The 23,551-nt window shown below is 43.2% G+C and overlaps 1 protein-coding gene across 7 annotated transcripts in view; it reads right to left on the bottom strand.

Annotated features, from left to right (window-relative positions):
* The window catches only part of SNTG1 (syntrophin gamma 1), a 781,246-nt gene that overhangs the window by 574,973 nt on the left and 182,722 nt on the right, over nt 1–23,551 (bottom strand). The window contains exon 3 of one of the 7 annotated variants that reach the window (XM_068237369.1): nt 11,583–11,695. The exons of the other annotated variants lie outside the window; for them this stretch is intronic. The gene's annotated coding sequence lies outside the window, so the exon portion shown is untranslated. The remainder of the gene's footprint in view (nt 1–11,582; nt 11,696–23,551) is intronic. 7 annotated transcript variants of the gene reach the window in all.

The raw sequence follows: 23,551 nt of genomic DNA, 5'->3' as shown, positions 1-23,551 counted from the left end.
ACCTCTGCCAAAAGTGTTATTTTAGAAAAGTATTTACAAAAATATTACAAATATAGATATGTCAAGGGGTACCTGAAATGATATTTATAATAGGAGGTACTTTTCAAATATCCTCTTATGTAAAGGGGTACATACTTCAAAAATGATGCTAAACAAGACACTTTTTGGGCATTTGGCTGTCCTGCTCTTTACATACACAGGTCAATCACGGAGGCCCCTTGCACACTGGCATTGTGAACTTGCATTGTGTTACCCTTTCTTACGGAAAGGTGCTGCAATGTAAGCAATGGAGCCTTGCAGAGTTAATGCAGTGTGATGCGATGCAGTGGAAGCATCAGATCTGATGCAGTCTGCAGCACGTTACCACATGAACTGCGCTTACCGCACAAATCATGCAGTAATGCAAGTGTAAGGATCTCTCCTGTAGCGGGTTTTGTCCATTGCAGTGGAGCTGCAAACGAACAGTTCTGGCTTATCTGCTTGCATTCGCAATAAGTCTCATTGTCATTTGCAATCACTCTGCAGTTCTGGGCAGCTCAGGATGCTGTCATCATTCCACCAATTGCTTGTTGCAGCTGAGCTGCAGCCAGATAGCCCTGGATTTCCTGCATTCATGTTGTTACATAATACTGCATGTATTTCTTATGGGAGTCCTTTGCATTCACAGCCAGCTAGCAAATGGTAATCAAGCCAGCTCAAGATTGAATGATTACCATTCAGCTTTGTGGAAATTTGCATACTTGCATCCATTGGCTGATGCCGGTTTAAAAAAGTCTGCCTCCTATTTTAAACCCTGCCCGTCATAGCGGTTAGTACACTGGTCTGCTGGGCACCTTATTACTCTGTATAGTTCTATTATTGTAGTTCTATGCGACCTTATTACTTGTGCTTTAGCTAGTTTCTTGATAAATATATATGCAGACTTGCTAATATATATTTATCCGTTAGTTGAGCCATTTGTTATTTTTGTTATTATTGTGTAAGTGATGTACTTCCTGCCAAGCAGGGAGTATGTCACTAGCCCGGGGGCGGGCATATGTATATGACCCTCTCACCACACCGTGGCTCAGAGTCATATGAAGCTTCATATCTGTGGTGCGATCACATCAAACAAATACAGTGCAAGACTGGCCTGAAAAGTCCGATATAAAATGGTAGAATTTGGCTCATAGATAGCCAATCTATAAATCCCCTATGTTCCAACTTTAATCCAACTCTGAGCTGATTTCCTGACTCAATTAAGTCACCTATCACATTCAACGGTAGGGAACTTCCTAAATCTAATTTGCTCTGAAGACAATCGTGTGTGTACTTTATCATGTTATCCTGAATTTTTAATGCTGAGGTTTAACATAAAATGAAGCTCACACTTTTGTGGAAATTGCACTATTTAAAATGTTCCCCACAAGCCTATAAATCACACTACCTACTGGGTTGCCTTCATAGCTAACTTCACTGCATGACTTACGCGGGGAGAAACTTGGGTGGCATACCACAAAACAGTCAGGGCCGGTTTAGCCTTTTTGCTGCCTGAAGCAAACATTGTGAGGATGCTCCTTCCCATTCTGCCCCCCTACATTTGAAATGCAATACTTACCCAACATGACACACAGCAATCACCCCACATTTAAACTGCAACAATTGCCCTCACGTATCACCACTTCTTTCAGTGGGCGTTGTAGATAGCAAAAATACCCCAACATGGTGCATATTACTATCCCCCCAAAGTGCAGTCACCGCCCCTGGCCATCACTGGTGTTCAGTGAGCAAGTGTGCCTGTTCCTCATAATTCCTGCTCAGTGTGCATGGGGGACGGAGAGAGAGACTCAAAGTTACAGAAAGTCAGAAACAGTGACAGTTTTAACACATGGGCAAACTTCATGCAGATCCCAGGATGTTTACGCACACAACAGTTTACTAACCAAAGCTAACAGAATCAGTTAGCATGAGAAAGCAAGAAGTTTAATTAGATTAAGAACAATTGTGTTTTCTTTGAATTGACTAGCAACATCTACATGTATCTGACTACTAATCAGCACTGATCTATATCTCCCTGCCCTGTACTTGTTTTTAAGACTTTATTTTAGGATATTCTATAAATCAAATTAACATTAGTGGATACTTCCTGTCCATTCCAGGCAGATCCGGTCACTCCGATCTCCAGACACTTAATATGGATTGCTATTACCCTCTCCGCTGTGTCCGTAGTCACACATGATAAGGACACTAGCCTGTGTGAGAATCTAAGGAAGGTCTTCAGAGGGCTGGCTGAAACGGATAGTCTACAAAGCCTACTGCTTTGCCTGTACATTAGAACACTACTGCAGACTGAGACAGATTTTTTTGAATGAAACATGGGAAGCAGGGACAGCGTACATACTCCAAAGTTTGTATAATTAATCTATTTGGTGGGCACTTATCTATGCAGTCATTTGAACAACAGTACAGAGAGTAAACAGTTTTTTTTTTTGTTTTGTTTTTAATGGACTCTTAATTTTTACAGTACCTTATCAGTTTGCCCTCTGAAATATTTGCCTTAGGCCGCGTTATGGTAGATCTGGCAATTGGTACAGCGACTCCTCAAAAACCTGTGCAAATAGAACTGGGCTATAGAATTGTGTACTGTCTTGCAAACTGCCCACCCTGATGCCTACAGTATGGACCAGCTGTATAGGTGACTGGGTAGACTATGCATCAAAGTTTGTCAATATGTAGCTGAATGCATAATATGTATGTATACCGCAAACCCCCACACCTCTTGTCGCCCCCAACCCCATTCCTTTAGATTGTAAGCTCGCAAGGGCAGGACTCCCTCACCCTTTTGTGTCTTGGATTTTGTGGTTTATTTCATTGCTTGCACTCTATTATACATTTTATTCATCATGCTACACCTGTCAGGCCTCTTTCACAGTGGGACGTTAAAGAGGCACTTAAGCCATATTTTTTTTAAGAGCAGATAGTGTGCATAATAGAGGAGGCTGATAAGAGACTTACCGCTGTGTCTGTTCTCTTATCAAGTCCTCCGTTTTCCATAAATCCTCCCTGACAGCTGGCCCTGTCGGCGCCTGACGGCGAATGACCCAGGATTGTAATCACATAAATCTTCCCTCCCTCGCTGGGTCCTACTGCCGCCGGCGCCGCTGAATATACTATAAATAATTTTATTTAACCAACAGATGTGGCCGGCTGTTTCATCCTCGCTCGATTGCTCTGCTATCTGAGGATTGCCAAACTCAGCCGGCCACTAAATGAAGTGTCTGCGCATGCTCCAGCATATGCCTCGGGAACAGCGCTTTGTGGACACTATAATCGTGCACTGAAACAGAGAAGGCAGTGCACGAGCGAGTGTAGCAATGAGGCAGGAGGAGACACATGACGGCAACAAGCGCTGGCTAAACTGGAAATAGTTCCAGCCAGCTGCGCCATTTTGAATAAATTATAAAAATTCAACCTGCCGGTAACACAGAAAATAAACACTCCAAAGTGGCAATTCATAGGCAAAATTGCAGGGCCGATAGATAGCTTTAAGGTATTATCTTTATATTTGAAAATAAAGTTGACTTAAGGTTCCCTTTAAAGTCGCACGTTATAAAAAAATTATAACGCAGACTAATGCACAGCAATACAAAGTCTGTGCGACATTCACAGTGCACACGTTGCATTGTGTGTAACGTGTAGCAATATTTAGAAAGTGCTGCATGCTGTGCGTTTAGCAATAAATTTGCTGCGTTATGTGTGTTGCACATGCTCAGTAATGTTTTGTTGTTTTTTTTTAAATGTAACGCATGCGCCGTTTTCGTTCCATCAGTATGCAACGAAAACTGCGCACCAAGAGACACAACGCAGTGCAAAACAACATCCAATTTCATAACCTACATGCGCTGCGTTAGGGGCACGTTGTGCAACTTTAACGTCGCATCAAACGCAGCGTCCCATTGTGAAAAAAGCCTCATTTGTAATTACCAGTTCTGTATTTTGTATCAGTGTCCATATTTGATGTACATCATTGTCTGTATTATTATGTACCCCTTGTCTGTTTTCCTACTTTATACAGTGTCACAAATTATGTTGGCCCTTTATAAATCAACTAGTAAACCCAAGCCCATTTTAAAATGCGCTCTAGGTCTATTGTTAAAAAATGCGCTTGCGTCGCTCGTGTGCGCACGCACCCATCCGCCCGTGCACACGCCGGCCCGGCTCACTGACCCCGTCCTGTCTCAACAGCTGTCTGGGTCCATGCATATGCACAGTAGCAAAAAGCATGGACCCAGCTACACAGAGACAGGCACACGCAGGGACACAGGGGTTTTATTATAGAGGATAATAAGAATACATAATACATTTATTACAATCATGGAGGCATTTTGGATAACCCTTTTCCAGTTAAAGGACACATAATGTGAGAGAGATAAGGAGACTTTCCCTTTTAAACAGTGCATTTTGCCTGACTTCCCTGCTGATCCTTTTCCAAATCTTCCCATCACAGCCATTAAATTTGGCCCTCAAGGGGTTTCCCCACTTCGCATTATGTTTGGCCCACTGTAGACCACCAGGGAAGCTATATTGAAGGTGAAGCCCTAGAACACCAGGGAAGCCATATGGGGAAGGAAGGGAAAAAGCACTAATTACTAGGGAACTGTATAGGGGAGGGTGGGGGCCACTAGACACCAGGGAACTGTATACGGGAGGATGGGGGCCACTAGACACCAGGGAACTGTATAGGGGAGAGTGGGGGCACTAGACACCAGGGAACTTTATAGGGGAGAGTGGGGGCCACTAGACACCAGGGAACTGTATAGGGGAGGATGGGTGCCACTAGACACCAGGGAACTGTATAGGAGTTGGAGGGAGCAATTAGACACCAGGGAACTTTATAAGGTGGCCAGTAGACATTCAGGTTGGCCCGTGGCTAAGTTCAAATATTCAATTTCGGCCCACTTTGTATTTGAGATTGACACTTCTGCTCTAATACATCTGTAAACCTAATAAACTACAAGTGTGCTTAAAAGCAATGGTTCTTTACGTACGCTTAGTTTACACTTAGGACATGAAAAAATGTTATGCACCTTCATTCACTGACCTGCATTATGGGGATTACGTGCAGAAAAAAAAAATCACTTTTTTTCAAAAAGTTTAAATTGTCCATAAAAGAGAAAATAAAGAAAATCAATAAGCGAAAATGCATAAAGTAGTGAAGAGTTCTGAAACGTTCCATTAAATAATGTACAATTCCAGCTGTATTCAACAACCTTCCAGGCAGCGATATCAGAGATATTTGACCTGCCCCATATCACTGATGGTTTAATCCTTTATTACATAGATTCATTACACTTGATGGAATTGCTCAACTAATGAGCCAGAACACTGATGAAGTGAATTTATGCGACGTAATGTACATCTTACTTGCATCATTCCAGGAGCCAGGGAGTCACGCCATCCACTGAACAGTCTTCAAAAAATATTAGCATAACCTAAAAGGTGCCAGGGGGATTACTAAAAATAAAACGTCCTTAACCCACAGGTGAGCATAGAGAATGGCATTGCTTGTGCACTGTTCAGAAATAGCAGAGCTTTAAACTCAGGTTATTCAAAGGGCAAGGTACAGAGTGCAGAAACAGCAACCTTGATTAGTCTCCATTGGATGTCTGATTGTCAGTGCGCTCCTGTACTTTGCACGGCTTTCTTATGAACCCTCCTGCACTGATTCAGTAAGATAGTGCAAGTAGGTATCCTTATTTTAGATGGTTCAAGACAAATGATTTTTACCTTATATTCTGCATTAATAAAAGGATTTTTTTCACTTTTTTTCATGCAACTGTACCAGTAGTGATAATTTATTTCATATTCGTGGCAGTTAAAGAAAATTCTTTAAACCAAGAGAATTATGTACGGTAGGCAGAAAAAGAAGACAATAATAAAAGCCAAGTGTAAAAGCTTTTACGGAAGTAGTTCACTTTTTTGGGCTCTCTATCGATTGGGACCTCTTGTCTAACCAAATGCTGCTCCATTCCTGCACAGAAATACACCTGGATGAGGACACTAATCCACTGAAAGCTTGCATTATGAGCCGCCTTCTTCCTCTTGAAGTGTGTGTGTGTGTGTGTGTGTGTGTGTGTGTGTGTGTGTGTTAGCCTTTTCTTTCTGGCTGATGTTTTGGTCACTTTTGAATGCTGGCGGTGCTTCCACTCTAGTGGTAGAGATGGAGTCTACAACCCACACAAGTGGCTCATGTAGTGCAGCTAATCCAGTATGGTACATCAATGCGAGTTGTGGCAAGGTTTGCTGTGTCTCTCAGCGTAGTGTCCGGAGCATGGAGGCACTACCAAGGAGACAGGCCAGTACTTCAGGAGATGTGGAGGAGAATGTAGGAGGGTAACAACCTAGCAGCAGGACAGCCACCTCCATCTTTGAGCAAGGAGGAACAGGAGGAGCTTGCCAGAGCCCTGCAAAATGACCTTCAGCCTTCCACAAATGTGCATGTGTCTGCTCAAACATCAGAAACAGACTCCATAAGGGTGGTATGAGGGCCCAAAATCCACAAGTTGGGGTTGTGCTTACAGCTCAACACCGTGCAGGATGTTTGGCATTTGCCATTAAACACCAAGATTGGTAAATTCACCACCGTCACTCTGTGCTCTTCACAGATGAAAACAGGTTCACACTGAGAACATGTGACAGACGTGACAGAGTCTGGAGACACTATGGAGAACATTCTGCTGCCTGCAACATCCTCCAGCATGGACAGTTTGGAAGTGGGTCAGTAATGGTGTGGGTGGCATTTCTTTGGGGGGCCGCACAGCCCTCCATGTGCTTGTAAGAGGTAGCCTGACTACCATTAACTACCGAGATTAGATCTTCACACGCCTCCAGGGGCGGACTGACAACTCATGGGGGCCCCGGGCAATAGGAGATTATGGGGCCCCTATACCAGTGTTTCCCACCTTTCACGTTATATTTTTACAGACTAAGATATAATAATTTACTGACAACAGTAAATGTTATATTGTGGTAGGTGTCCCCAGTACAGATAGCCATGTCTATAGGTGTCCCCAGTAGAGATGTAAGCGAACGGTTCCCGAACCGTTCGCCGGCGAACATCTCACCCTGTACTACTTCCAGGTCGCTATGACCCAGAGTAGTACGGCTGCGCTGACACGGCGGTGCGTGACCTAGATCGCACTCCTGTTGCCGGGCACTTTCTGCGCATGTGCGTGACATCATGAGTGACGTCATGCGCAGAGAGTGGCCGGCAACGGGCGCGTGATCAAAGACACGCACCGCCGGCCCAGCGCTGCCGTACTACTGCCGTCATAGCGACCCGGAAGTAGTAGCGACCTCATAGAGGTTCGCCCGCGAACGCTTCGGGCCGTCTCTAGTGCCCAGTACAGATAGCCAGGTCTATAGGTGTCTCCTGTATAGATAGCCAGGTGTATAGGTCTCCCCAGTATATGCAGCCAGGTGTATAGGTCTCCCCAGTATAGCCTGGTCTCTAGGTGCCCTCAGTATATGTAGCTAGGTCTATAAGTGCCCCCAGTATATGCAGCCAGGCTTGTAGGTGTCTCCAGGAGGGGAGACAGCCAGCGAAGGAGGGCAATGGGCATAGCAGCGGAGAAGGGGGGAAGTTTCCCCCCCTTTCCCTCACCTTGGGGGCCCCCTTCCTGGCTCTCCCCTCCAGAATATGTAAAGTGTCGGCGCAGTGGGTAGCGGCTGACAGCGGGCGGAGACTTACCGCTGTACAGCTACTGGAGGGAGTGCTGATCTGTGTGCCACTAGTCTGGGCTTGAGAAGCCCAGACTAGTGGCACACAGATCAGCGCTCCCTCCAGTGGCTGAACAGCGGTAAGTCTCCGCCCGCTGTCAGCCGCTGTGCCAACACTTCACAGATTCTGGAGGGGAGAGCCAGGAAGGGGGGCCCCAAGGTGAGGGAAGGGGGGGGGGGGACTTCCCCCCTTCTCCGCTGCTATGCAAATCGCCCTCCTTCGCTGGCTGTCTCCCCTCGTGCTCAGGGCTCTCTGGCAGGCAGCGCCCCCCCCCCCCCCGACCATGAGCCCTCGGTCCATGCCCAAGCGCCCTAATGGTCAGTCCGCCCCTGCATGCCTCTGACGTAGGAGACCTATTCAGTAAGGAGTTCTTTGGGCAAGATTCCCTAACACTGCTTTTGCCTACTGAGTGCGCTCTAGTGGCTGCCTCGCAAGCACTTTGAGTCCGACAGGACTCAAATGCTGGTGCGGTTGGCCCTAGGTTCCTCCTATGCTATGGACTGGCCCGCCTGTTCCCCAGGCCTGAATCCAATTGAGCACATCTTGGACATCATGTCTCGCTCCATCACCAATGCTACTTTGAACCACTGACTGTCCAGGAGTTGGTGGATGGTTTAGTCCAAGTCTGGGAGAAGATCCCTCAGGAGACCATCTGCCACCTCATTAGGAGCATGCCCAGGCATTGTAGGGAGGTCATACAGGCACGTAAAGGCCACACACACTGCGGATCCTCATTTTGTCTTGTTTTAAAGGACATTACACCAAAGTTGGATCACCCTGTAGTGTTTCTTCCACTTTAATTTTGAGTGTGACTAAAAATCCGGACCTCCATAGGTTGATACATTTGACTTCATTTGATAAATTTTGAGTGATTTGGTTGTCAGCACATTCACTATGTAAAGAACAAAGTATTTAATAAGAATATTTTATTCATTCAGATCTAGGATGTCTTATTTCTGTGTTTCCTTTATTTTTTTTGAGCAGTGTAGTATAATATAGTTATTGCATAGAATTATATGGACCATATAGTACATTGTGCTCTTTACTGCATGCAGAGTAACACAGAAAGGAATGTAGGGCATCTCTCCTATTGATTTATAACAAACAGAATTCAGTCATCCAAGCAGCATCAGTAGAACCATAGGCCAAAATGGCATCTTTTAAGAAATACAAAGGGGAAAAGAACTGATGAGATAAACAGGTGTATCGATACTACTTATAAAATGACTTTTTAGGTATCCCACAGTTTTATTTTATATTTAAAAAATACTTTTTAAGTTTTAAGCTAAGATATAGTCTGCTATAGTTCGACCAGGTCCCGACTGGACATAAACTGTCACTTGCATTCCTGATGTTTAACTCTTTCGGGCAGAAAAAGAAACAGAGGAACACAGCATAGTTATTTGTGTGCTTAGCACTGTACATACACCTGTCTATATCATGTCACCTCAGTATTCCTTTAAAACCATAGAAATAGATTAGTCATTGGTAGTTATTCAGGTATTAATCTAAAACGTAACTTTAAAATAATTTAAGCAACTTTAAACGCTGCTGTAGGGTCTGAAAGGAAGCCAAGAATATGGTCTAGTAATTGTGACACAATTAAAGGAAACCTTTAATGGGAAGAGGGAGGAAGCGTTTTTTCTTTCCTATTAGAGAACTGCCAGTAAAATCATGTCAAAATAGCCCTAATTGCGATTTAAAAAAAACAAAACATGATTGTGGCAATTTTGCCGAGATTTTACTGCAATTTTAATGCAGGTCAATGGGAGCATTTAAAAAATAATCCAAAAAGCACTCTGTGGTGCGTCTCCAGTCGTACTGGGTCTAGCACAATTACCACTGCCCTTTTCCAGTCTTCTAACTCATTTAATGCTAATAAGGGTGCTCAGAATAGAGTTCAGTATGCGCTTGTACATTGTAAATCTATTTTCTTTTTTAAATGCCCATGCCTATACATTAGGAGGAGGAGGGAGGTTGCATTATTTCAGAGCAAACCACAAGTTAAACATGTGCAAACCAAGAATCATCTGTAATGAAACATAGAAAAGCTCATCTTCACCTTCCATTAGCTTAAGGCTGCTTTCACAGTGGGACGTTAAAGTCCCACGTTACAGCAGCCTCTAACTCAGCCCAACTCACAGCAATGAAAAATCAGTGTGCTGTTCACAGTGCACACGTCGTATAACGCTGCACGTTTAATGAAAGTGCAGCATGCTGTGCGTTATACTGGGCTTGCACATGCTCAGTGACTAGCCACATGGCTAATTAATATTCACTGCACTGTGGTGACGTAACCTGGACTCAAAGTGTTGTCCGGATCATGAATGAATCCTTCATTTGATCCGGATCTTTTTTGTGAGTCGAATCATCCGGATCATCACAATGAACGATTCGGTTCACAGTGGATGTCTGTCTGGAAGAAACAGGAACATACAGAATGTACAGTGCAGGGAAAGTCCTGTCCTGCTAGTCATTTCACCCCCAGTCTGCTTCCCTAGTAAAATGATTCAAATGATTTGGTTCAAAGATCCGGATCTTTTCAATGATCCAATTCTAATCATCCGAATCCTTGAAAAGATCCGGACTTCCCATCACTATCCTGGAGCGGCTGTTCTATTAGTATAGATGGAACGAAAAAACAGTGCATCAGGAGCTGCATAATGCGGCTCTGACGTCCAATTTCAACACCACCATCCGTTGCATTAGGGGCACGTTATGCGACCTTAACGTCCCCTAAAACGCAACGTCTTGGTGTGCAAGAGGCCTAAAGGAATAAAGTAGGCAGCCTGCATAGCCCTCTTCCTACAGTTTTGCTTGAAGTTCACCAAGCATTATCAAAGGGCTTTTTGGGACCTGCAGTACTCTCCCTGGTCTGACTGACATGCATATGAAGGAAATGTGAAGCAATAGGTACACGGAGGCTGCCATATTTATTTCCTTTTAAACAATACCAGTTGCCTGGATGTCCTACTGATCATTCTGGCTTCAGTACTGTCTGAATTCCATACTTGAAACAACTATGTAGATAATCTTGTCAGATTTTTGCCAGAAACATCTAATTTGCCAGATTGTTCAGGGTCTATGGGTAAACGTATTGGAGGCAGAGGATCAGCAGAACCGCCAGGCAACTGGTATTGTTCAAAATTAAATACCAGTAAATATGTCAGCCTCTGTATCCCTCTCACTTCAGGTTCCCTTTAAGCAGCTACCTTAAGTTACTAACTTCCTCTGAAATTATTGAAAAATAAATACTGCCGACCTCTAACAAATCAGAGTTTTCCTCCCTTCCTGGAAAAAAAAAAGTTTTAAACTCTAAATACTGGGCAGCACGGTAACGTAGTGGTTAGCACTCTCTACTTCAATGCTGGGTACCTGGTTCGAATCCCAGCCTGGGCAACATCTGCAAGAAGTTTCTGTACGGGTTTCCTCCAAGCAGTCAGGTTTCCTCCCAAATCACAAAAACACACAGATAAGTTAATTGACTTCCCCTAAAATTGGCCCTAAACTGATACACACACTACAGGAAACATACATGGACATATGACTATGGTAGGGATTAGATTGAGAGCCCCTCTGAGGGACAATTAAGGGCAAGACTATATACTATGTACAGGTTTAAGGAAGAGATTGGCACTATATAAATACGAAATAATAATAATACTATTATTCTTTTATATTTTTAACTTCAAAAAAAAAAATAAATAAGAATTACCATTTACAGTCAGAGAATGGAAACCCAAATAATCCAAACATAGAAATGAATTATTTCGAATGAATGAAGCTTAACAATCACGTTTGCTAAATAAAACAGAAAAGTAACCTGAATAATGGATGAAGATATATATTCATTCTATTTCCATGAACAGATGGATGCATCCAAATGCTGACCATGTCGCATGAAATGACCCTAGGCACTGCACACCAGATGGGTAGCTAAATAAATGATACAAGTTCTGTTAGTGTGTAGCTGTGCCAGTCCGTCAAGCTGAAAATCAACAATTTGCAGTGGTTAAGAAAGAGCAATGAAAGATAAAGCTTTTACATGGATAGTTAATTAAAAATCTGAAACCACAATCCTATACTAATACTAATAGCAAATGAAATTTATTTTCAGAGTAACAAAAATGGAGAGAAAAAAAATTGTACCATTTGTGAAGTTTATTTGATCACACAAAAGCTAACACTGTACACGATTAACCCTACTTTATATTGTTTTGTTTTTTCTATAGTTATTACCGTATATACTCACATATAAGCCACGTATAGGCCAAGGTACCCACTTTAGCCTTAGAAAGCAGAAAAAAAGTGATTGACTCATGTATAAGCCCCCTCCTCAGTATAGCCCCTTCATAGCCAGATGTACCCTAAGAATGATACAGCTGTGTCTCAATATGCTACTAGATGGCGTCATAGATTTGAGACAAAGTAATTACCACAAAGGAATAACACCCGAAGATTGCACCTGACATGTTGCTTGCACAATCAGCTCCACAAGCCAGAGGACACAGGTCTTGAGTAGCGCACTCTGCACACCATGTTGCAGGGGATGCGGGGCACGGACAAAGCACAGAGCCAGCTGGCAAGAGCAGGATCACTAGTGCTTGATCCTTGCTCTCCTGTGCCAGTAACAAAACCTGCTACACTATTCGTTCTGCTCAACTGACTCGCATATAAGCCAAGGTGGTAACTTTTCAGCACTTTTTTTGTGCTGAAAAATTGGGCTTATGCACGAGTATATGTTATGTATCAGATTCATATAGTGCCAACATATTACACAGCACTGTACATATTACATAAGATGACAGACAATAACAGGGGTGACCAACAACACAATACAGGTAGTTGCATTTATAGAAGACCTCAGAAGTAGAAATTACAAAATCCCTAAATCTAATACTCCATATCCACCTATGTAAAAAATGCAATGACCCCAAATGATGATCATAAAGTAGTGTATTTACGTCAAATATATGTAATAACAGAACACTGTCAGCTGACACAATATGGTCATCATATACTCATGTCTGGCCTGTTAGAATATAGATCTACCACATGATCCTTTATTATACAGTTATTACGCTGTAAGTGTACTGTTTAAGGACACCAGGGCCCATATGCAATTCACTTTTTCTCCTGAGTTTTCTCCTAGGTGATATTTTTAAACTTGTCAATAAAATGCCCTTTAAGCTACAAAAAAGCAAGAAAATATTCAAAATAATTTTGATAGTACTTTTTAATTTACTTTTTGGTACTTTATTTGAAAAGTGCTGGAAAGGAATTTTAATAAGATGATGAAAAAGTATCTCCTAGAAGAAAACTCAGGTGAAAAAGTGAATTGCATATGGGGCCCGGGTGCGAGAGGGATTTGGAGGCTGCCATATTTTTAATTCCTTTTAAACAATAACGGTTGTGCTGATCTTTTATGTGTCAGTAGTTTCAAAATCGCCCACCTGAAAATATGGCAGGCTCCATTTCACTCTTACGCAAGGTGTCCTTCAAGAGTATATATTTTAAGTAAACACATTTGATCAATATCTGGCATAATTGGACTTTTTATTCGGCCGTTGAGATCTGGAAATAATTTACAGAGACCAGGAAGTTGCTTGGCAGAAGGGGCTCCGGCAGGCTTCACTTCTTCCTGTCCCGACAGAAAGTTTAAACAGTAGAGCGCCCTCTACTGTTTAACCTTCCCCGGACAGGAAGTACAGTGAAGCTGCAGGCCTGGAGCCCAGAGCGGAGAAGGAGACCGGGGGACTCGCGCCGGCCAGATCAGGTAATGTATGAGGGGGGGGGGGGGGGGAGGTGACGGCAGATTCACAGATGGTGAATCGATTTCATGCTGAAATCGATTCACAATCTGTTTGCAGTAAAGGCAGCCATACGATTCCTCTCTGATCAGATTCGATCAGAGAGGGATCTTTCTGTTGATCGATCTGATGGCAAATCGAACAGTGTATGGCCACCTTTAGCGATTTCTGGTTCATTTGCTCCTCTACATAAATAAATACTTACCTAAGGAGAGGGAAGCCTCTGGAACATCCAGAGGCTGCCCAAGCCCTCCTCTGGTCCCCCACCGCTCGGAAAGGAGACCCCCTTAAAATCAGGGTCAGCTCCTCTTCTGGCATGAGTGTGGCTGTGCTGCTGTGGTCATGCCTGCGCTATACCACGAGCGGCCCCTGCTTACGGCAAAGTCATACTCGCACAGGCGCAGTATGACCTCACTTGTCCTTGAAGAGGAGCGCTCAGCGATGGAAGACCAAAGAACAGTGTAGGAAGCCTGTTTAGGATCCAGAGGCTTTCCTCTCCTTAGGCAAGTATTTATTTTTTTAAGTTTGTGATGCCTCTCAGGTACACTTTAAAGGGACTCCGAGCTCAGCAAAAAAAGTAAAGTTGTACTCACCAGGGTCTTTCTCCAGCCCAGTGCTGGTCGGGAGGTCCCACGCCGGCGTCCTGGCTCCTCTCCTTCACCCCGCTCCGGTATGGCTGACAGGCCGCAGCCCGGGCGACACTCGGTGGAGTGTCGGGCTGCAGCTTCCGCGTATGACGCGGATTACGTCACACGCCGGCCGCCTCGCGTCATCACGGCGGCCGGCGTGAAAGTACTGCGCATGCGCGATAAAGCGCGCATGCGCAGTACTTTCACGCCGGCCGCCGTGATGACGCGAGGCGGCCGGCGTGTGACGTAATCCGCGTCATACGCGGAAGCTGCAGCCCGACACTCCACCGAGTGTCGCCCGGGCTGCGGCCTGTCAGCCATACCGGAGCGGGGTGAAGGAGAGGAGCCAGGACGCCGGCGTGGGACCTCCCGACCAGCACTGGGCTGGAGAAAGACCCTGGTGAGTACAACTTTACTTTTTTCGCTGAGCTCGGAGTCCCTTTAAATGTTGCTATAGCATCTCTGCTTTTGGAAGCACTGTGCATTACAGAGAGGTGAAATGATCTTTTCAAAGCCCGCATCTTGCATGTGTCACAATACTGTTAGGTATAGCAAACATATTCTTTTGCCTTTAAAGGAAAACTGAAGCAATAGCGGTATGAAGGCTGCCAAATTATTTCCTTTAAAGCAATGCCAGTTTACTGGCAGCCCTGCTGATCCCCTGCCTCTAATACTTTCAAGCCATAGACCCTGAACAAGCATGCAGCAGAGAAGGTGTTTCTGACAATGTCAAATCTGACAAGATTAGCTGCATGCTTGTTTCTGCTGTTATTCAGACACTATTGCAGCCAAGTAGATCAGCAGGGCTGCCAGGCAACTGGTATTGCTTAAAAGAAAACAAATATGGCAGCCTCCACATTCTCTCACTTCAGTTGTCCTTTAAAGCCAATCATATTGTTCATGGAAGAACATAAATCTGTTTTTCTCCCCCATTTGTATTTCTGAAACTTTCACCATGTTGTTTCTGAATCATGGATTGCAAGGAAGTCTTCATGTGGGTTGCTTGGCATTCATATAAATGTCTAAATGTGCAAATCTCTAATTTCTTAGTTACAAATTAACAGGAAGTCTTCTCGCACATGAGCCAAAAACGCCCTTGATGCCCTGAACTTCATCATAATTAGTTAACGTTCATGCAAAACATTATGAATCACTGCAATTTAATGTAATCTATGCTTCAAATCTCCCAAAGTTTCACTTTCTAAAAAAAAATGATCAGTGCAATATCTAAGCTTGCTTTAATGGAGTATTTAGTATGTAATGGATTTAGTATTCCAATATGCAAACTCTGAGCTGTGCAGGCTGGGAGATGTCCATGAATTGCTGAAATTACTTCCAAATATGCTGCATATTGGTAAAGTCCCCAGTGTCAGCACAGTTTTTGGCTGCTCACTGCATAAATTATGGATTTCTTCCAATTCTACACAGTGCACACACCAACACCCCTAATCCTTATACTGAGTCCCTCTCCTAAAATTGCTTAACCTAATTAGTATTCATATTTAAGCCCATGATCTGGATGGTGCCAGGTATGAATACAGTTGCCAGCAATATAATAAGACCTAAAAGAACATTGCTGGTAAGTAAACAAAAAATTGTGGATTCTGAGGCATTCTAGGTGATTAACTCTGTCGATGTGACAACAGAATGGCATAATTCTTACCTGCTGCTTATATCCCAGCTCCCAGCACCAATGGTTTCCTAGTCACCTGTAGGAATGATCAATGGCTTGAGAATTTTTACATCCTGATGCAAAGTTGCAAACTTTGTTGCAATGAAATGCAGCTTGAAGTTGGACCAATCAAAACTGGCTGCAACGGGTTAATGCAATTTAAATCGGTTACACACAAACCACAACAACATTTGCATCAAGGTAGAAAATTTTGCAAGTCTTTAATCATCTCTAGTCACTTGTGGGGGTTCACTAACAGAGTTTGTGTCTACCTGCGTGAAAGCTGCTCAAATAATTGATATTTGAAAGAACTTTACTATTGTGAAAATTTGTAGAATCTAAAACACATGCATATAAAATGGGCAAACATCTGAAAAAGCCACGTGTTAAAAACGGTGCAGGATAATTGTAGTAGAATATCAGTATTTTTACCAGTATTCTACTACATTCATATAGTATTGGTAATATTTACCGATATTTTACTATTACTTAACCTCTGCCTATTCTCACACAGAACCCTCCCCTGATGGTGCCTTACCCTTTAACCCTCCTGGTGGGGCCTATCCCGAAACTCCTCCCCCGGTGGTGCCTAACCCTTAAAGGGAAGGTCCAAGCAAAATAAAAATATTATAAAAATGTACGCATTGAACCAGTAATGCGTAAAAATGTATGTGTTAATGTTCCTGCACTAGCGGGAATGGGTAAAAATGTATGCAATGCGGCCCGCCAACCTCCGAGGTCGGCAAGCTGCCAGCGGGAGACTGGAGCAGCAGTGAGTGACTACGAGGGCACAGGATGGCTGCATGGGGCTGGTAGAAGCCCCAGGTAAGTGAAACTTTTTTTTTTTATTTTGCTTGAACCTTCCGTTTAAGCCCCCTTGGTGGTGCTTAACCCTTAACCCCACCTCTGGTGGTGCCTACCAGCCCCCTCCAGTGGGCAAGTAACATTTACCCCCCCCCCCCCCCCCCCCCCCACCTAACCAGAACACCAACATCTTGTTTAAAAGGGCACCTGAATTGCAGCTAGGAATAGTGGCTACAAATTGCAGCAACGAATAGCTGCTACACATAGAAAATAGCAGCTAAACATAGCAGCTACAAATTGTAGCCGCTGTTAAAACGGGTGCCTGTTTAATACGGTGTGTGCCAAGATTTCTGTACCGCAGCTAAAATCAATAGTGGAGAAGGCCGCACCCTTTTAATCTTGCAATGTTTTCAAATGATCCTATAAAATGTACTTTACTCCCAGATTAAAATGCATTAAAATACTTTTTTTGTCAATGTTGCTGCCACTTACAGTAAGTACTAAAACGCTGACAGATCCGACTTATTTTGGACTAGTCCACCTCCTCATAGGAGATCATCACTATTGTCTTTATTTTTTATAAAAGCACTCCCTGGAAAGGGTTTGTACAAAGATGTCAGTTGCACACTGTTTTGGACCGAGCAATTCAGCAAGTGCATTTGTAATCAGGGCTGTGGAGTCGGTAAAAAAATCTTCCGACTCCTCAGTTTATGAACTCAACGACTCCAACTCCGGGTACCCAAAATTGCTCCGACTCCTTGACTCCGGCTCCACAGCCCTGTTTATAATAAATAAATAACTGAGAATTCCCTTGAGGACTGGAGATGGACTAGTCCACACCCTGACAGATCTGTCAGATATTTACCACCTATCGTAAGTGACAGGGATCTAGGAAAAAAGTGATAAACAATAAAATGTATCCCCTTCTACAACCATTCCTCTTCTACAACTGTTAATTACTATCTCCCCTCTAGCAATTACTATTCCCTGTCATAGCAACTCAGAGGGAGAAGTAATTCAGGGCCTGGCTATTGCCGACACCCAAATTACAATGCTGCATGGCCATATAGACATATCATGTGTATGGTGGCACTCAGGTCATGTGCAGCGAAGGGAAGAGCACGCACCGAAATGACCTGCCTCGAGCAGGACAGCCAGCGAAAGTGCATTGTTTTAGGCTAGGTGCCCACATAGCATGAAAAGCTGCACTTTATGTCATGTTTTATGTTAATGTGTGTGGTTTTTGTGCATTTTTGCTGCGCTCGTGGTGCGTTTGTGTTCAATTTTTTTTACCGCAGATGCATTTTTCAAGCATTTTGCATGCGTTTTAATGCATTTTCAGTTCGCATATATAAAACGCATACGCGTTTTGTATGCATTTTTCATGCGTTTTCATTTTGCATTTTATGCAAATCACTAGGAAAACAGGAAGCGGAAATACATCACAAAACAATTTTTTTAAGAAAAAATGCATAGAAAACGCATGAAAAACCCTTACCATTGCGTTTCCATTAACTTTCATTATGTGCGTTTTCATGCGTTTTTGAAAACCAGCGTTTTTCAAAACGCACGCATCAAAACCGCATATGCATTTTTGATCTGCGTTCGTCCTGCGGCCCATAGACTCTGCAACGCTAGCGTTTCTGCTATGTGTGCACCTAGCCTAAAAGGAAATAAATATAACAGCCTACATGTCCCCCTCAGGTCAATTGTCCTTTAAACACACCTACATAATAATGAGTAGAACTCTCATGTGCTACCAAAACTGGTTATTGCATCAAGGAATGAACTCCACAGGGCCTCTGAAAGTGTCCTATAATATCAAAAAATCAACACATTTCTCTGTTTTGCTTTTGTCCTGTGCAAGAGTTCTGGTCCACTTAAAAGTCCTCTTGCAACAGAAATTAAAGGATCTTACAGGATTTTGTTAGCCTTCTACAGGCTTAATAGTGAAATCACATTACCTTCAATAACTGACTGTTCTCATGACAGGTGCCACTGTAACAAGATCATTAACAATATTCACTTAACCAATCAGGGCCTGAGCCCACCAACACAGTTGTGTCCACTTTTCAGTTACTGTTGGAGTTTAAAGTTATTTCAGATGTGCCTACATGGAGTGAACTTTGTATGCTATACACAGGGAATCTTTTGATAAGCTTTGGGGCGGTAAACAAAGGCCTGTATTTCATACTGTAAATGACTGTTGACAGGGACACAATAGCTGTATAGGAATGATGTCAATACCCAGCCCCCGACGAGCGACAATGGATGATTCAGCAGAGGACTCCTAACTCACACAAAACCTGTTTGCCTGGGTTTGCCCTAGGGCTGTGCTGGCAGCTATCTCCTACCCCCAAAAAGTGATCTAAGCCATAGAGGAGGGTTCTTCAGAGGAGATATCAAGGGAACTGTTGCTAAAGCTTTCTCTCTTGCAACACTGACATGGACTGTGGGACAGAAAGGGGCTCAGCTAATGAAAGTGTGTGACTGTGCATAGGGTATATAGAGAAATTATGTGAGTCACATACTATGTGTGCTCTAACTTGTACATAACTTGTACATACTGTCTTTCCCCTAAAGTAAGACCTCCCCTGAATATAAGACCTAGCTGAAATTTCACTTATTCTCCAAATCTAAGGCCTAACCCGAAAATAAAACCCCTGCCCACATGACATCCCTGTCAGCTGCATCCCTGAGACACATACTGCTAATGAGATACTGAATCTAGTAACTACCAGTAGCTACCGTCTCTGCGAGGTCACTCTCCATTCATTAATGCTGCATGCTTGCACACTGAGCCGTTCATTGCCTCCTGACGCTCATCGTCGCCCTCAGATTACACAGGCTGCTTCTAATTGGATCAAGCAGTCTCAGAGGCGGGATCATGCTCTACTTTTTGGCCAATCACTGCACTTGCTGCTACTCAGCGAGTGCAATCAGGGATGAGCAGAAACTACGCCAGTGCGAATTTTCGCATCGTAGTTCGCATCTACGCATCGTAGTTCGTAGGCAAAGTCTCAAAACTACGCATACGATTTTACGCGTAGCGAAGTACCGTTACGCGTAGTTTACACCCATACGTGTATTTCTCATGTGTATTGCGAAGTAAACTACGAATGCGTTATTTGCGTCCGTGTAAGATTGCATGCATATGCGTATTTTTCCGTGTACGATTGCATGCATACAAAATTACGCATTGGAAAGGGGAATGTACGCATAGAAGAGTAACTGGTACAAGCATTTTGCAGGGGGATTCATGCGTACATTTTTATGCATAATGGCATAAGCGTCCGCATGAAGTACGCTACGCACTACGCGTAATTGCGTATTTTAACGCGTAGTCTACGAAATGCATATGAAGCGTAATTGCGTAAAACTACGCGTAGTTCCAGCGTAGCGAAGTTGGCTGACTACGACCATCCCTGAGTACAATGATTGGCGCTTGATCCAATTAGAAAGCAGCAGGTACTTGTAAACATCAGCTTCACACGGACGTCCAGCATGGGGACACATCGTGCAGTGCAGATCAAGCACCTGTCATGTCATCCTTGCACACATCAAGTTTATCAACTGTGTGAAGATATGAAATGACAGGTGCCCGATCGGCACTATAACAGTACAATGAGCAGCAATAAGAGGCGGCCAGCATGAGGACACCCTGTTCAGTATCAATATAAGACATCCCCTGAAAATAAGCCCTAGCACACTTTTTGGAGCAAAAATTAATATAAGACACTGTCTTATTTTCGGGGAAACACGGTATGTAGATTAGTAAATAAAACCCCTTTTATTTAACCTCTCTGAAATAACCTCACGTGTCTGGTCATTAATATAGAAATAAGTACCATAAGCTATAGTACATCCAGGGATGCTCATCCGGATTTTGGATATACTGGTAACCCGGATATCCGAATTTTTTTACACTATCCGATTCGGATTCCGGATTTTTCTTTTAATCCGGATAGCTATCTGCGGATATTTGGACACATAATCCGGATATCCGCGGATATTGCAGATATCTGAATCCGAAACCGATTACAAAGATAAAAACCCTCCTCCCTCCACCCTCCTGGTGGGTGGAGGAAGGAGGGTGGAGGGGGAGGGTGGAGGGATTTTTCACCTTCTAAAAAACGCTTTTAAAGCCATTTAAAGGGCACTTCTGTTTTTTCTATCCAGATATCCGAATAGGTCGGATATCCGCGGATAATGCGTCTAGATATCCGCGTTCACACGGATATCTAAAAGGTCGGATTCGGATAACCGAACCGGATCCGGATATCTGGGTATCCGGGTCCAAATGAATTCCGATTTTAAAAAGTACTATCCGAGCCCCCCTGCATTTTACAGTTAATTATCAATGTTACAGATGATGAAAAGCGGACAGAAGCGGACACAACTGCGTTAGTGGGCTCAGGCCCTTAGTAGTTTTAATTCTTTTTGCTGATTGATGTAGGTGACAATTGCATTCATTTAAATGACTCTGTGGACTTGAATGACTTCAGCGGTCAAAGATTCTATTGACACCCCAAATGATTCATACTTTATATTTACGCTTAGTTTTATTTAAAAGACTAAAAAAAATTAAGTACAGCACAGAATGCCAGCTGCTATGGTCAGCTAAAGAACGACTAGAACCATAAAATGTTAATGGTATTAATACTCATTATAAGCCATTAGTAGTGTACAATGGTAGCAAAAGTGATGCCAAATTCTGAATTATAATTTGAGCTCATTCTCATTTCCAACCATACGATGCTGCATGAATAAAGAACCATTGCTTAGATAATACACTGAAACATTGGGCAGCCAGTTGGCAATACTGCTTCAGGTGATGTGTGAACTTTTTATGACACTCCAAATTCCTCCCATCTGTTTCACACACATGCACTTTTATATCTTCTCACTGACAGATCAGCTTCTACAACATTTTCTATATGCCTTGTGACAAGAAAAGTCCATCATTTAAAGGGAACTTTTTCTGGTTTTCAGAATCATTTACAAGGTTTACAAGTTACATATTATTTGTTATATAACCTGTGTTAGGACTTCAAAAAGGCATGCTACATAAATCGTATCACACCCTGTGACTTGCCTTGTGGCTGTTTGAATAACAAAGCACATTAGCTACAAACTAAAGCCTTAAAGAGACACTGAAGCGAGAATAATTCTTGCTTCAGAGCTCATAGTTAGCAGGGGCACGTGTGCCCCTGCTAAAACGCTGCTATCCTGCGGTTAAACGGGGGTCCCTTCAACCCCAACCCCCCCGTGCAAAATCAACGACCAAATTGGTCGTACATTTTGCACTTCCTGGAGGCAGGGCTAACGGCTGCAGCCCTGCCTCTCAGCGCATCGCCGCCTCTCCCCCGCCCCTCTCAGTGAAGGAAGACTGAGAGGGGCGGGGGAGAGGCGGAGGTACGCGTCTGAAAGATGCGCAGGAGGCAGGGCTGCGGCGGTTAGCCCTGCCCCAATGCGGAAGAGATTCCGCGATGTACGGAGGGGATTTGGGGGTGAAGGGACCCCCATTAAGCCGCGGGATAGCGGCGTTTTAGCAGGGGCACACATGCCCCTGCTAACTATGAGGTCTGAAGCGAGATTTATGCTCGCTTCAGACTCTCTTTAACAATAGGCAGGATGAAGGAGGATATAGGAGCCCAAAAATAAATCTCTCAGAGTGAAAGGCTATAAATAAATACATGAGGCATCGTACCTCTCCAGATTAAAGTGGATCCGAGATGAACTTTTACACATTGCATAATTGGGTTCCTTTCCTATTGTTTATAGGGCATTCCTCAAGCCAAATACTTTTTTTGTTTTAACACTGTAATTCCCTATAGTCTAAACAAGCCACGCCCACAGGGTTTCAGAGAGCCAAGGCACTTTCAGACAGTAGCAAGGGCTCATGGGAGCTCAGTCTGGGCAGGAGGAAGGGGAGGTATTACTAGCCAGAGATTTCAGACCCAGAGGGGAGGAGGGAGGAGGGGGGATTAAGTTTTTTTTGCTCAAGATGCAGATAAACCTGCCTCTGTGTAATGTTTACAAACAACATGGCTGCTGTCATTGTATCACAAGAAGAAAGAATCATATTCTATTTAAGCTGTTTGCAGCTAGATTTGTTGTGTAAACTATCTAAACTTTAGATAAGATATATAGACAAGTTACTTGTTATAGTTAGTTTTTCATCTGGGATCCGCTTTAACCAACCCAGTATAAACAGGGGTTTAGATCAGGTAAAGTTTATTCAAGAACAATTTAAAAAAGACAACACATTTCTCAGGTGGAAAAAGTATATGAAGAGCAACTGACTCTTGGGTGCATGCTAGAGTATTTTAATAGAAAAATTGTACAAAAAGACACTTATACATACAATTTGAACCATATATAGCACATAACACATAAACCCTTTTAAAACAGGGACCTTCTGTCCCTGTTTTAAAAGGGTTTATGTGCTATGTGCTATATATGGTTCAAATTGTATGTATAAGTGTCTTTTTGTCCAATTTTTCTATTAAAATACTCTAGCATACACCCAAGAGTCAGTTGCTCTTCATATACTTTTGCTATTTATCTTTGCTGACAAGGTGCATGCGAGATTATATATATTGGGATTTATTTATGTCAACTATGATACACTATTAATGTTGGTGGTGGGTCACCAACATATATTATAGGTTATTTGCTACTTAGGTGTCCTTCCTTTGTTCGTACACACATTTCTCAGGTGTCTGCCCACATCCTTCGGTCAAAATGCCTTGAGGAATTCAGTTTGCCGCAAACTGAAGCACGCTGCAAACTGAATTCCCTAAGGTACTTTATTGACCTGAGGAAGCGGGCAAAGACCCAAGAAACACATTTTTTAATTGTGCTTAAATAAACC

The sequence above is a fragment of the Hyperolius riggenbachi genome, chromosome 5, assembly GCF_040937935.1.
Source record: "Hyperolius riggenbachi isolate aHypRig1 chromosome 5, aHypRig1.pri, whole genome shotgun sequence".
NCBI lineage: Eukaryota > Metazoa > Chordata > Amphibia > Anura > Hyperoliidae > Hyperolius > Hyperolius riggenbachi.
This window is presented reverse-complemented; position numbering and strand designations above follow the sequence as displayed.